Source organism: Patella vulgata, chromosome 1, assembly GCF_932274485.2.
Source record: "Patella vulgata chromosome 1, xgPatVulg1.2, whole genome shotgun sequence".
Taxonomy (NCBI): Eukaryota; Metazoa; Mollusca; class Gastropoda; family Patellidae; genus Patella; species Patella vulgata.
Genome location: NC_065879.2, coordinates 78683799 through 78696306, shown reverse-complemented (window position 1 = coordinate 78696306; position 12508 = coordinate 78683799). Strand labels below are relative to the sequence as shown.

At 37.6% G+C, this 12508-nt stretch overlaps 1 long non-coding RNA gene across 10 annotated transcripts in view; it reads left to right on the top strand.

The window, feature by feature from the left end:
* The first annotated feature begins 2443 nt into the window (after positions 1–2443).
* LOC126811170 (uncharacterized) overlaps positions 2444–12508 on the top strand; it is a 109679-nt gene continuing 99614 nt past the window's right edge. For 7 of the 10 annotated variants that reach the window (XR_008788013.1, XR_008788016.1, XR_008788014.1 and 4 more), the window contains exons 1-2: positions 10466–10585; positions 11408–11764. This is a non-coding gene — a long non-coding RNA (uncharacterized LOC126811170). Of the gene's footprint in view, positions 2578–4076; positions 4204–8799; positions 8907–10465; positions 10586–11407; positions 11765–12508 lie in introns of those variants that run through there. The other 3 variants (XR_008788009.1, XR_008788008.1, XR_008788010.1) reach the window with 3 other exon arrangements.

Genomic DNA, 12508 nt, shown 5'->3' with positions numbered 1-12508 from the left:
TCACTTCCTGGTAGTGTTTCTCTTGGGCTATGTACATGCAGAGGTGGATCAGGACATGGTGTGTTTGAAGTTGAAGGACACACAACATTTATACTGGTGGGACTGCATATCATTATATTTTCGACAGGGCTATTATTGTCAACATGGTTTTCCTCAGGTAAAACGTCCGAGGGTGTGCTTACCGTAGACATGGTTGGTTGCTTCTCGGATGTAGCACAGGGATTATCAGTTTGCTCTTCTTCTGTGAGACACAAGTGTGTGTCGGTAGAGGGAGTGTTTACTTTTAGGACAGACTGGGTTGATGCTTCAGTCGGTGGTTGATTCTGTGATTTCTTCACACTATAGTAGTATTAGTACAAGCAGGTACATGTATCTTATGTTGGATGGCTTTATTCAAATTGTTCACCATCTCTAGGATTTCTGGTAAATGAGTATTGAGGAAAATATTCTCATGGTTACCATTGACGAGAGCTGAGGATGTTGTGTGAAACATGTTAATCGTGTAGCGGAAACTGCTTTTTCTTCGAACTGAATATACTTTTAGTATTGTGGATTCAGTTACATTTTTGGTTCTGTCTGTGAGATCAGTCATATCGATCTCAAGCTGTCCTTCTTTTTTCAAGTTTTTGTAAAAGATTTGAGCTACACGCCGAAACTCTTCATAGTGACCAGCACTCCAGTACAGTCGGAGCCCTCCGTTCGTGTGTTTTATTACAAAGTCATCTCTATACGTTGAATTAAGTTTCTTTTTCAGACATCTGTCGATATTAATGGTGTATTTCGAACTTCGGGTAGTAGGTTTATTTGATTTGCCTGTGTTTTTGTGCTTCTCTGTTAATTCAAACTTGTTGCAAGTAGGTATATTTGGGCTTACCTCAAGACGTGCGAGTGCAGTCGCCATTTTCTTTATTTACATTGACCGGCCCGCCAATTCAGAAGTGTAGAAAAATCGATAAAGTAGAAATATTTCACAGTATTTTACAGCATTAATGATGAAAACTAGTCCAAGGGAACTTCATAATATTATCCACATACTTAACATTTATAGGTTATTATCAATTTTTTTCACACATACATATTTGTTCGACCGCACAGCTCGCGCATGCGCATTTATATTCTAATAGAAACGGGTTTTCCCAATATTGCTTAACACTCGGTACACCGAAGGTAAATTCATTGCATTTATTTCAGACATCGTTTGGGGAAAATTGCAAATATGGATAATCTGAAATAAAAAAAGCATATATATTGATAAGCTCGTGATATATTTCGGTTAACAAAATATTTCAATAGATTCGGAATGAAATGAAACGAAATGGGGTCTAACGTCATACTTTAATGACATCTAAAATTATTTAAACCAAAATGCTGCGCCGAATGATTTTTTTTTTTTTTTTTTTGCTCTTCGCTGACGTATATGATGTCACGTGATACAGGGGGTTTCCCTAAACGGAGAGGCGGAAATTAATACGTTCGTAGATGATTGTTTTTATGTTTTAATTAGGAATTAAACAGTTTCAACTAATTAACACGGTGAGTATATGGAGAGAATATTATAGTTATCTACTAGTTATCACAGTGATTGTTAGTGTAGGTCTATATATTAGACAATAGATTATTACAGATCAATCTGAAACAGAAACTGAAACGCGTTAAGTTACTGACTATCTGTACGGTATTATTTACACATTTTGAACAACGATGGGGATGCTCGATTCACAGTCCGGAACGTCCCGAATTGACAGAATTGCAATCGAGTGACGCAGAATTCAGTCCTGTCACAGTTCTGTCAGTCCCAACAGCTGAGGTGGTGTGAGTAGAATCGTGACGTATTTTAGATAGCAAATATGTTTCAGCTGCCATGATTGGTTGAGATATTTTTTATGCAGTCGGCACATGCGTTGTACTACTTTCGTGTGGGAGGAAACCGGAGTACCCGGAGTAAACCCACGAGGTTGAGAAGGCGCCCCTATCTCCATGCCACATACGCTCCCACCAGGGATCGAAACCACAGCCGCAAGCCAGAGGTGACCGGCCAGCTAGAGGTCGAAGCGTGACACTCTAGACCACTAGGCCATCCCAACCCCCCTGTATATTACCGGTGGCGATTGGTTAAATACCGCAAGTCATTGCGGTTGAAGGGAGACAACTACAATAAACGGAACCAATTCAATAATTGTGTCATGTTTATTGTAATTAAAACGGGCTTTTCCAATATATTCAATGCCATTTACTGAGAACTTCGCTCTCGGAAAATTGAAAATATTGAAAATCCGAAATACAAATAACATACATACTGACGATCTATCGGTTAACAAAATATTTTCATTGATATCCAAAATTCAATTAAATAAAGTTTAACATAATAAGTAACAAATACTCAATGACACCTATCTATAAGTATATAAAGTACAATGCGCATCGAATGAATTAATTTTGCTCTTCGCTGACGTATATAGTGTCACATGATACAGGGGGCTTTCCCTAACACGTCAAGGCGGAAGATAATACTTTGGTAGAAGATTGTTTGTTTTTATGTTTTAATAAGGAATTAAACTGTTTCATTTAATTAGAACGGTGAGTAAATAGAGAGTATATTATAGTTATCTACTAGTTATCACAGTGATTGTTAGTGTAGGCCTATATATTAGACAATAGATTAATACTGATCAATCTGAAACAGAAACTCAGATATCTACACCGTATAACACAGCACAGTGTAGTCTGTATCTTAATGGGGAAATAGGTGTAAAAATAACAAACATATAGGAAAGATAGTTAAATTGGTCCTAGCTATTAGAAAACAACATATGAGCAATTTGTTAAGGGTTCTTTTAAGTGCGCACCAATGTGTACATAGGACCTGGGGATTTCGTCCTGAGGAACTTTCTCGGCCTACACTGAGAGTCTTGACGGCTCCTCAACGTGCAGGTAAAATATTCCTTGACAGTTGGAATTCAATAAAGGGTAAACGCAAATTCCGCTGCATGGAAAAAAACAAAAACAAACAGTCGTAGCACATTCATGTATGCACATCAAACTGAAATAGTGCTGGAAAGTAATGTTTCATTTTTACAACACATTTCACTGAGTTGGGTGGTCGAATGGTCTAAAGTGTGCGCTTTAGATCGTAAGGTCTGTTATAGAGGCAGTTGGCATGGTTTCGATTCCGAGCTTGCACCCCCCCCCCCCCCCACAACACACAACACACACACACACACCACATACAATTTCTCAATGTCAATAGTGAAACGATCATTTTGTTCAAGAATATGACACCCACATCTACACTTTGAAGCAAGAATCCATTCTCTCAAATACATGAAATTCAAACCGAGGAAATGTTGAACGGATAACTGGGTGACCATTGATTGTGCATGTTGTACTAGGCAGTATATAACCGGCGGCAAATTGTTGGATATCACCGCGGGGGGTGGGGGGCGAATGGTTAGCACGTGCGTGCTGTATCATAAGGTTTCTCATTGAGTCAACTGACGTGGTTTCGAATCCCCGGTTGTACGTGACAAGGAGTAGGGTCGCCTGTCCAGCATCGTGGGTTTTCTCCGAGTTCTACAGTTTCCTCCCACTGCTAAAGACCCCTACGCACAAGCGAATTATTGAAATAAAATTAAACCATAGGTTAGTCCCGAAATGACCTAGGTTGTGTCCAGTGGACGTTAAACCCCATCTCTCTCTCTCTCAATTTAATATCACTAGTCACAACGGTTGAAGGGAGACAACTACAATAAACTGTAACAATTCAATGATTATGTCATGTATATTCTAATAGAAACGGGTTTTCCCAATATTGCTTAACACTCGGTACACCGAAGCTAAATTCATTGCATTTATTTCAGACATCGTTTGGGGAAAATTGCAAATATGGATAATCTGAAATAAAAATAGCATATATATTGATAAGCTCGTGATATATTTCGGTTAACAAAATATTTCAATAGATTCGGAATGAAATGAAACGAAATGGGGTCTAACGTCATACTTTAATGACATCTATAATTATTTAAACCAAAATGCTGCGCCGAATGATTTTTTTTTTTTTTTTTTTTTTGGCTCTTCGCTGACATATATGATGTCACGTGATACAGGGGGTTTCCCTAAACGGAGAGGCGGAAATTAATACGTTCGTAGATGATTGTTTTTATGTTTTAATTAGGAATTAAACAGTTTCAACTAATTAACACGGTGAGTATATGGAGAGAATATTATAGTTATCTACTAGTTATCACAGTGATTGTTAGTGTAGGTCTATATTAGACAATAGATTATTACAGATCAATCTGAAACAGAAACTGAAACGCGTTAAGTTACTGACTTTCTGTACGGTATTATTTACACATTTTGAACAACGATGGGGATGCTCGATTCACAGTCCGGAACGTCCCGAATTGACAGAATTGCAATCGAGTGACGCGGAATTCAGTCCTGTCACAGTTCTGTCAGTCCCAACAGCTGAGGTGGTGTGAGTAGAATCGTGACGTATTTTAGATAGCAAATATGTTTCAGCTGCCATGATTGGTTGAGATATTTTTTATGCAGTCGGCACATGCGTTGTACTACGAAATTCTCCTTTTCACTCGATTGATACTATTTTTGGGATTGAGAGAATTCAATTCTGGAACGTTCAATCGAGCATCCCCATTGTAATTATAGACCATGGAGGGATAATTGTGAAAAAAGTCCAAGTCGATGAACAGTTAGTCCTTGATCCGGGGTGTTGCCAAATCAAGGTCGCCCAATTGCCATGGGATCGCGACTGATTTTAAAGGGGCTAAATCGCCAATATTTGGGACCTAGAAATTGACACAAATGAAATATGAATGTTTCCATTTTTACTCCAATTTCAAATCAGAAGTCTCAAGCGAATGGCAATCTCTAGCATCTGGTTAACCCAGTCTACACCAGTTGTATTTATAGCGCATGCTCTCCAGATAAGAATATGGCGTCATGGTTTGACATGACTGGTGAATATGTCTAGTCCATGATCTTTTAGGTCGCTCAAAATTAGATGTGGAGACACGGGTCTTAGGTGTTAATCAAAAACATAATATATCTCAGATTCATGGCATGAGTTGTGACTTTAAATTAAATACATAGGACAAAATACAATAAAATGATTTTCATCTTCAACAGGCAACTTAGTTTGTTCGAGACAATATTATTCTAATTTCTGCTGAATGTTTTAATATTTTTTTTACAAATTCAGTGGTTTTTATATATTGTCAAATGAATAAGCAAATGACGACCGTAGACTTTAACGGGGGTTAAAGGGAGGTAAATATCCGTCTAAACAGTATTAATTTAGTTGAATATAACACTGACTGCTCCATGAATCTCCTAAAATAACATACTACTGACCATCCTAGTAATCTCCTAAGGTAAATAATATACTACTGACCATCCTAGTAATCTCTTATGATAAATAATATTTAGTTGTATGATAAGACGTGATAACGTAAACTGGTCCGGGCAGAACGATGCCTTTTACTCATTTTATATATCCATTTACACTAAATAGGAATTATGTTTATTCAGATATACTTCAAACACCTTATTTATTTCTTTAATACTTCAAAAAAGTTTCTAAAGTGTAACTTGCAGAAGTTAATATTGTGATCTAATCAATCCGCAACGGGGTCATCCCATATTCAATGTTGTTCAAGGTCGGACGGATAGAGCAGGAAAGTAGGACGTTACAACCCATTTCACAGGATAAGAGGCCGAGTGGTCAAACGCATGCGCTTTAGATCATAAGGTCTATCATAGAGTCAAGTGGCGTGGTTTCGACTCCCTACTTCTAAGTACAGGTGTAGAATCCCCTGTCAAACTTCATGGGTATTCTGCCCCCCCCCCCTCCAATAAAGTCCCCTACGTGCAAGCAAACTATTAATATATAATTATTGAGTCATACGTTAGTTCCAAAATGGTCTAGTTTTAACAGAGTGGAAGTTAAATCTCATTCTCTCTCTCTCTCTCTCTCTATCATTACTGTTACATCGCCACTTTGATGCACGAATCGAAGCTCTCAAATACATGAAAGCCAAACGGATAAATGTTGAAGGGGTACCTGGTGACTATTGATTTTGCATGTTGTACTAGGCAGTATATTACCGGTGGCGATTTGTTAAATACCGCAAGTCATTGCGGTTGAAGGGAGACAACTACAATAAACGGAACCAATTCAATAATTGTGTCATGTTTATTGTAATTAAAACGGGCTTTTCCAATATTGCCCAACACTCGGTACACCGCACGCAGGTAAATTCAGTGCCATTTAATGAGAACTTCGCTCGGGGAAAATTGAAAATATTAATAATCCGAAATACAAGTAACATACCTCCTGACGATCTATTGGTTAACAAAATGTTTTCATTGATATCCAAAATTCGATTAAATAAAGTTTAACATCATAAGTAACAAATACTCAATGACACCTATCTATAAGTATTTAAAGTACAATGCACATCGAATGAATTAAGTTAGTTGTTTGCTAGTTGTATTTTACGTCCGCTTCCACGGAGGTGATATCGCAGACAATAACATGTTATTTGTACAAGGTGCAATAATTTACAATGTGTTTAGTGGAAAATAGGATGATGAGGTTTTTGTATATATGTACAAAAGACAATAGGTAACAGCAAGAGATATGAATTAGTAGGTGAAAGTGGACTTTTACAAAACAGACGTGTTCGTGACAAAACAGACATAAATGTGGTCGAACATTGGGACAGACATGTAAACAAAGACATTATGACAGATCAGACAGAGTGGACTGACACTTAAACATATATTATGTACATATATATAGATTAGTAATTTGGTCGTTTGTATTGGTCTGGTCATTCTGTCCGGTTGAATAGCAAGGCGGTGCCACTCTTCCTTGGGGCTTATTGGTGAGTGTAAGGCCTGTACCATTCTTCCTTCCATTTGGTTATATTGTCCGGTATGGTGGTTGATTTTGTCATTGATTCTGTTGTTCATTCCTTTGTTGTTGGTTCTCTGTAGGAAGAATCCAGCACCTGAAAAGAGAAGGCTAGAGAGAAATGAATATTTGGTCTTACGATTGTTTTGTGTTTATTTCGTCTAGTAAGGCTTCGGGGGTGGGGGTGGGGATGGGGTCATTATAAACTAATAATAAGAATAATAAGTGGAATAAAAGAAAATAAATTGTTAAGTGAATTGCAAATAAATAATGAGAAAAATAAATTACTCATGAATTATATTGATGGTAAATTTATTGTATAATTTGATTTATTAATTTTATCGAAGTTTTATTAGTAGTGTAGGGCGGTTTACGCTTCCTTCTAGAGGACATTTTTACGTTCCGCCCTACTGTTAACTGATTAATTTTGTTAATTGATTTATTAATTTTATCAGAGGTTTATTAGTGGTGTAGGGCGGTTTACGCTTCCTTCTAGAGGACATTTTTACGTTCCGCCCTACTGTTAATTGAATAATTTTATTAATTGTTTTATTAATTATATCGGAGTTTTATTAGTAGTGTAGGGCGGTTTACGCTTCCTTCTAGAGGACATTTTTACGTTCCGCCCTACTGTTTAATTGATTAATTTTATTATTTTATGTATTTGGTCATGCCTATATTTATTAGTAGTGTAGGGCGGTTTACGCTTCCTTCTAGAGGACATTTTTACATTCCGCCCTACTGTTTAATTGATTAATTTTATTAATATATGTATTTGGTCATGCCTATATTTATTAGTAGTGTAGGGCGGTTTACGCTTCCTTCTAAAGGACGTTTTTACGTTCCGCCCTACTATTTAATTGATTATTTTATGTATTTGGACATCCCTATATTATCTATAAAATCCCAGACAAGTTGTGATGTCCAGTATCTATCGTCAGGTTGTGGAGAGAGGAGAGATTTGAGACAGAGATTCCTAATTACGGATTGACGTTCTTTGTTTAATTGATTACAGTTGATTAGCAGGTGTGACGTGGTTGCAATTTGTCCACATGGGCATTTAATTGGTGTAAAGGTCTTTTATTACGTTTATCGTTTTTAGCCTCGTGATGAGCTTGCATATTTTGATTGAGGGATGATTGATGTAAACCTTGTCTACAAGAGTGCTATCAATTTGATAGCGATGAGTATTCTCTTGTTTTAGACGGGTTTTCCATGCATTTTTAATTTTATCTTTAGCTATGCTTGTGAATTCCTGACTGCTGTATTCTAAATTTTCTATATCATTTAACGACAACCCTTCCTTGGCTAGCTTGTCAGCTTGTTCATTGCCAAAGATATTGATGTGGGAGGGGATCCATGCAAGGACTACCTCTATTCCGTTATTCTTGATTGTTTGATTAATATCCCTAATTTGGTGGATTATGCCCTGTCTGCTTTTAGAGTAATCTGATTCGATGGATTTGATGCTACTTAGGGAGTCTGATAGGATAACAGATTTTTGGTGTGTTTGGGTGGCTAGCCATTCTATTGCAGTTTTAATGGCCATCAATTCTGCGGTGTACACAGTAACAATGTTCTGGTATCCTTTTCCTGATGTTTAGCTTTGCTTTGGGTATGAAAATGCCATACCCTGTCAGTCCCTGTGTATTATTTTTCGATCCATCTGTATAGATTTTGAGATAGTCTGCCCATTTGGTGTCTATTAGTTCTAATGCTAGTGTTCTAGCCTCAATGGGATTAGCATGTTTGTTTGTAACGTTAATCAGGTTCGTATTGATGACTGGATCGCTTAGTTGCCAGGGTGGAGTGACGGGATTGAATTATGTTTGCTCTTGGCTGACGTATATAGTGTCACATGATACAGGGGGCTTTCCCTAACACGTAAAGGCGGAAGGTATTTCGTTCGTAGATGATTGTTTTTATGTTTTAATTAGAAATTAAACTGTTTCAGCTAATTAGAACGGTGAGTATATAGAGGGTATATTATAGTTATCTACTAGTTATCACAGTGATTGTTAGTGTAGGCCTATATATTAGACAATAGATTATTATAGATCGATCTGAAACAGAAACTCAGATATCTACACCGTATAACACAGCACAGTATACTAGCCTGTATCTTAATGGGGAAATAGGTGTGAAAATAACAAACATATAGGAAAGATAGTTAAATTGGTCCTAGCTATTAGAAAACAACATATGAGCAATTTGTTAAGAGTTCTTTTAATTGCGCACTAATGTATACATTGGACCTCGGGTTTTCGTCCTGAGGAACTTTCTCGGCCTACGGGGGGGGGGGGGGGTGGTGGCTGAATGGTTAGCGTGCGCGCGCTGTATCATAAAGTCTGTCATTGAGTCGACTGGCATGGTTTCGAATCCCCGGTTGTACGTGGCAAGGAGTAGGGTCGCCTGTCCAACCTCGTGGGTTTTCTCCGGGTCCTCCGGTTTCCTCCCACTGCTAAAGACCCCTACGCGCAAGCGATTATGTAAATAAAAATAATTCATATGTTAGTCCCGAAATGACCTAGTTTGTGTCGAGTGGACGTTAAACCTCATTTCTCTCTCTCTCTTTCTCGGCCTACACTGAGAGTCACGGCGGCTCCCCAACGTGCAGGTAAAATATTCCTTGACAGATGGAATTCAATAAAGGGTAGACGCAAATTCCGCTGCATGAAAAAAAAACCTAGTCGTAGCACATTCATGTATGCACATCTAACTGGAATAGTGCTGGAAAGTAATGTTTCATTTTTACAACACATTTCACTGAGTTGGGTGGTCGAATGGTCTAAAGTGTGCGCTTTAGATCGTAAGGTCTGTTATAGAGGCAGTTGGCATGGTTTCGATTCCGAGCTTGAACGTGACAAGGAGTAGCGTCTCTTGTCCAACCTTGTGGGTCCCCCCCCCCCCAAACACACACACCACACTGTGTTTAATTCCCCTACACTGAACCAATTTATTTCATTAGAATCGTGTTTCTCAATGTCAATAGTAAATCGATCATTTTGTTCAACAATATGACATCTACACTTTGAAGCAAGAATCCATGCTCTCAAATGCATGAAAGTCAAACCGAGGAATGTTGAACGGGTAACTGGTGACTATTGATTGTGTATTTTGTAATGGGGACTATATGACAGGTGACTGTGTTGAATATCGCTAGTCATTACGGTTGAAGGGAGACAACTACAATAAACTGTAACGATGCAATGATTATGTCATGTATATTTTAATAGAAACGGGGTTTCCCACTATTGCTTAATACTCGGTACACCACAGGTAAATTCATTACATTTACTTCAGACATCGCTTGGGGAAACTTGCAAATATGAATAATCTGAAATAAAAATAACATATATATTGATAAGCTATTTTAATATAGTCTGAATGAAATGAAACAAAATGGGGTTTAACGTCATACTTAATTCAATAACACCTGTGATTATTTAAACCACAATAACACCTGTGATTATTTAAACTACAATGCTGCACCGAATGAATTAGTTTTGCTCTTCGCTGACGTATATAATGTCACGTGATACAGGGGGTTTCCCTAAACGTACAGGCGGAAGGTAATACTTTGGTAGAAGATTGTTTGTTTTTATGTTGTAATTAGAAATTAAACTGTTTCAGCTAATTAGAACGGTGAGTATATAGAGGGTATATTATAGTTATCTACTAGTTATCACAGTGATTGTTAGTGTATGCCTATATATTAGACAATAGATTAATACTGATCAATCTGAAACGGAAACTGAAACACGTTACTGACTATCTGTACGGTATTATTTACACATTTTGAACAACATTGTAATTATAGACCATGGAGAGATAATTGTGAAAAAACTCCATGTCGGATGAACAGTTAGTCCTAGATTCGGGGTGTTGCCAAATCAAGGTCGCCCAATTGCCATGGGATCGCGACTGATTTTAAAGGAGCTAAATCGCTAATATTTGGGACCTAGAAATTGACACAAATGAAATATGAATGTTTATAAACTGATTTACTTTCAATCGTTTCCGTTTTTACTCCAATTTCAAATCAGAAGTCTCAAACGAATGGCAATCTCTAGCGTCTGGTTAACCCAGTCTACACCGATATTATTTATAGCGCATGCTCTCCAGATAAGAATACGGCGTCATCGTTTGACATGACTTGTGATGTCTAGTCCATGATCTTTCAGGTCGCTCAAAATTAGACGTGGAGACACGGGTCTTAGGCGTTAATCAGAAACATGCACTAAAAACAAAACAAAAACAGAACAATTGAGCAATATTAAATGGATTTAGGCTACCGAACAATTCTTTCTGTCTCACCGTCTTCATTAGGCCAGTCGGAGCAGAACAGTAGGACGTTAAACTTCATTTCATTTACTTCTCTCTCACATATACATTAAATGAATGCAATGTTTGAAACCCCTAATCTCAATTCTAAAATAGTGTTGTTAATTTTATTATTGTTTTCAGATTGTAGCTTAGATGTTTAGATGAACCAGATTTCTTCATCCATTACATAGATATCTCAAAATAACCATCATGAACCGAAGAAGAATGCTCCAATCAGACATGAGTAGATTGCAGAGAAATTACTCTTTCTTGCTAGACGAAATCGATGCCATGGTACTGGTCCCAAAACTCCTTGAATCAAGTGTGATTACATGGGACGACAAAGAAGCCATTCGATTACAAGCACATCAACAAGGCACAAAAGCTGGCACCGACAAGTTAATTGATATATTATGCAGATCCGGTAACAATGCATATACGGGCTTCATGGAAAGTCTGTCAATCAACGGATATCACCATGTAGTTGGACGATTGGAAGTAAGTTTCTATACTTTCTAACGCGATGGCTATCTATTCCAAAAATACAACATTTTACAAGTGAGAGAGAGAGAGAGAGAAAGGGGGCGAAGGGAGGGGCGGAGACGTGCGACTAAGGCGTTTCGTCAATAACATATGGTATTATTTTGTTTCAATTATTCGTTTGCATGCATGAGACTAGCAGTGGGACGCGGGAAGATCAACGAGGTTGTGCGGACGACCTTATTTCTTGCGATATATATGCTTTGGGTCGAAAACACGCAACATGGACTCAGCGACAGACCTGATGATCCAAAGCGTATGCGTTAGACCACCCGACCACCCCATCTCCCAGCAATTAATGAAACAAACCCAATAATATTGTTATATAGTGGCAATCTGCTGTAATATTTTCTGACATAGTTTCCAAAACAGTCTTAGATATTGTTGGGTTAACAATATATTCTGGATTAAAACCCATTGTCCGATGGATATCTATAGAATTCCCTTTAATATGTTCCCCATAAAGTGTAAGTGTAGATCTCAGTTAAAATGATAATAAATTTATCCATAGTTCTTATCGTCGACTTTAGACTGGAAATCGATATATTACTTTAATGTATTTTACATGTTACCTGATATTTCTTGATCTTTCGGCGACATGTAGCAGTTTGTATATATGTTGATAAGATAATTCAATCGGTTAATATATTTAGGTGTTTGACAGCAGTGCAATTACAACATGCGTTAAACTTAAATGAATAT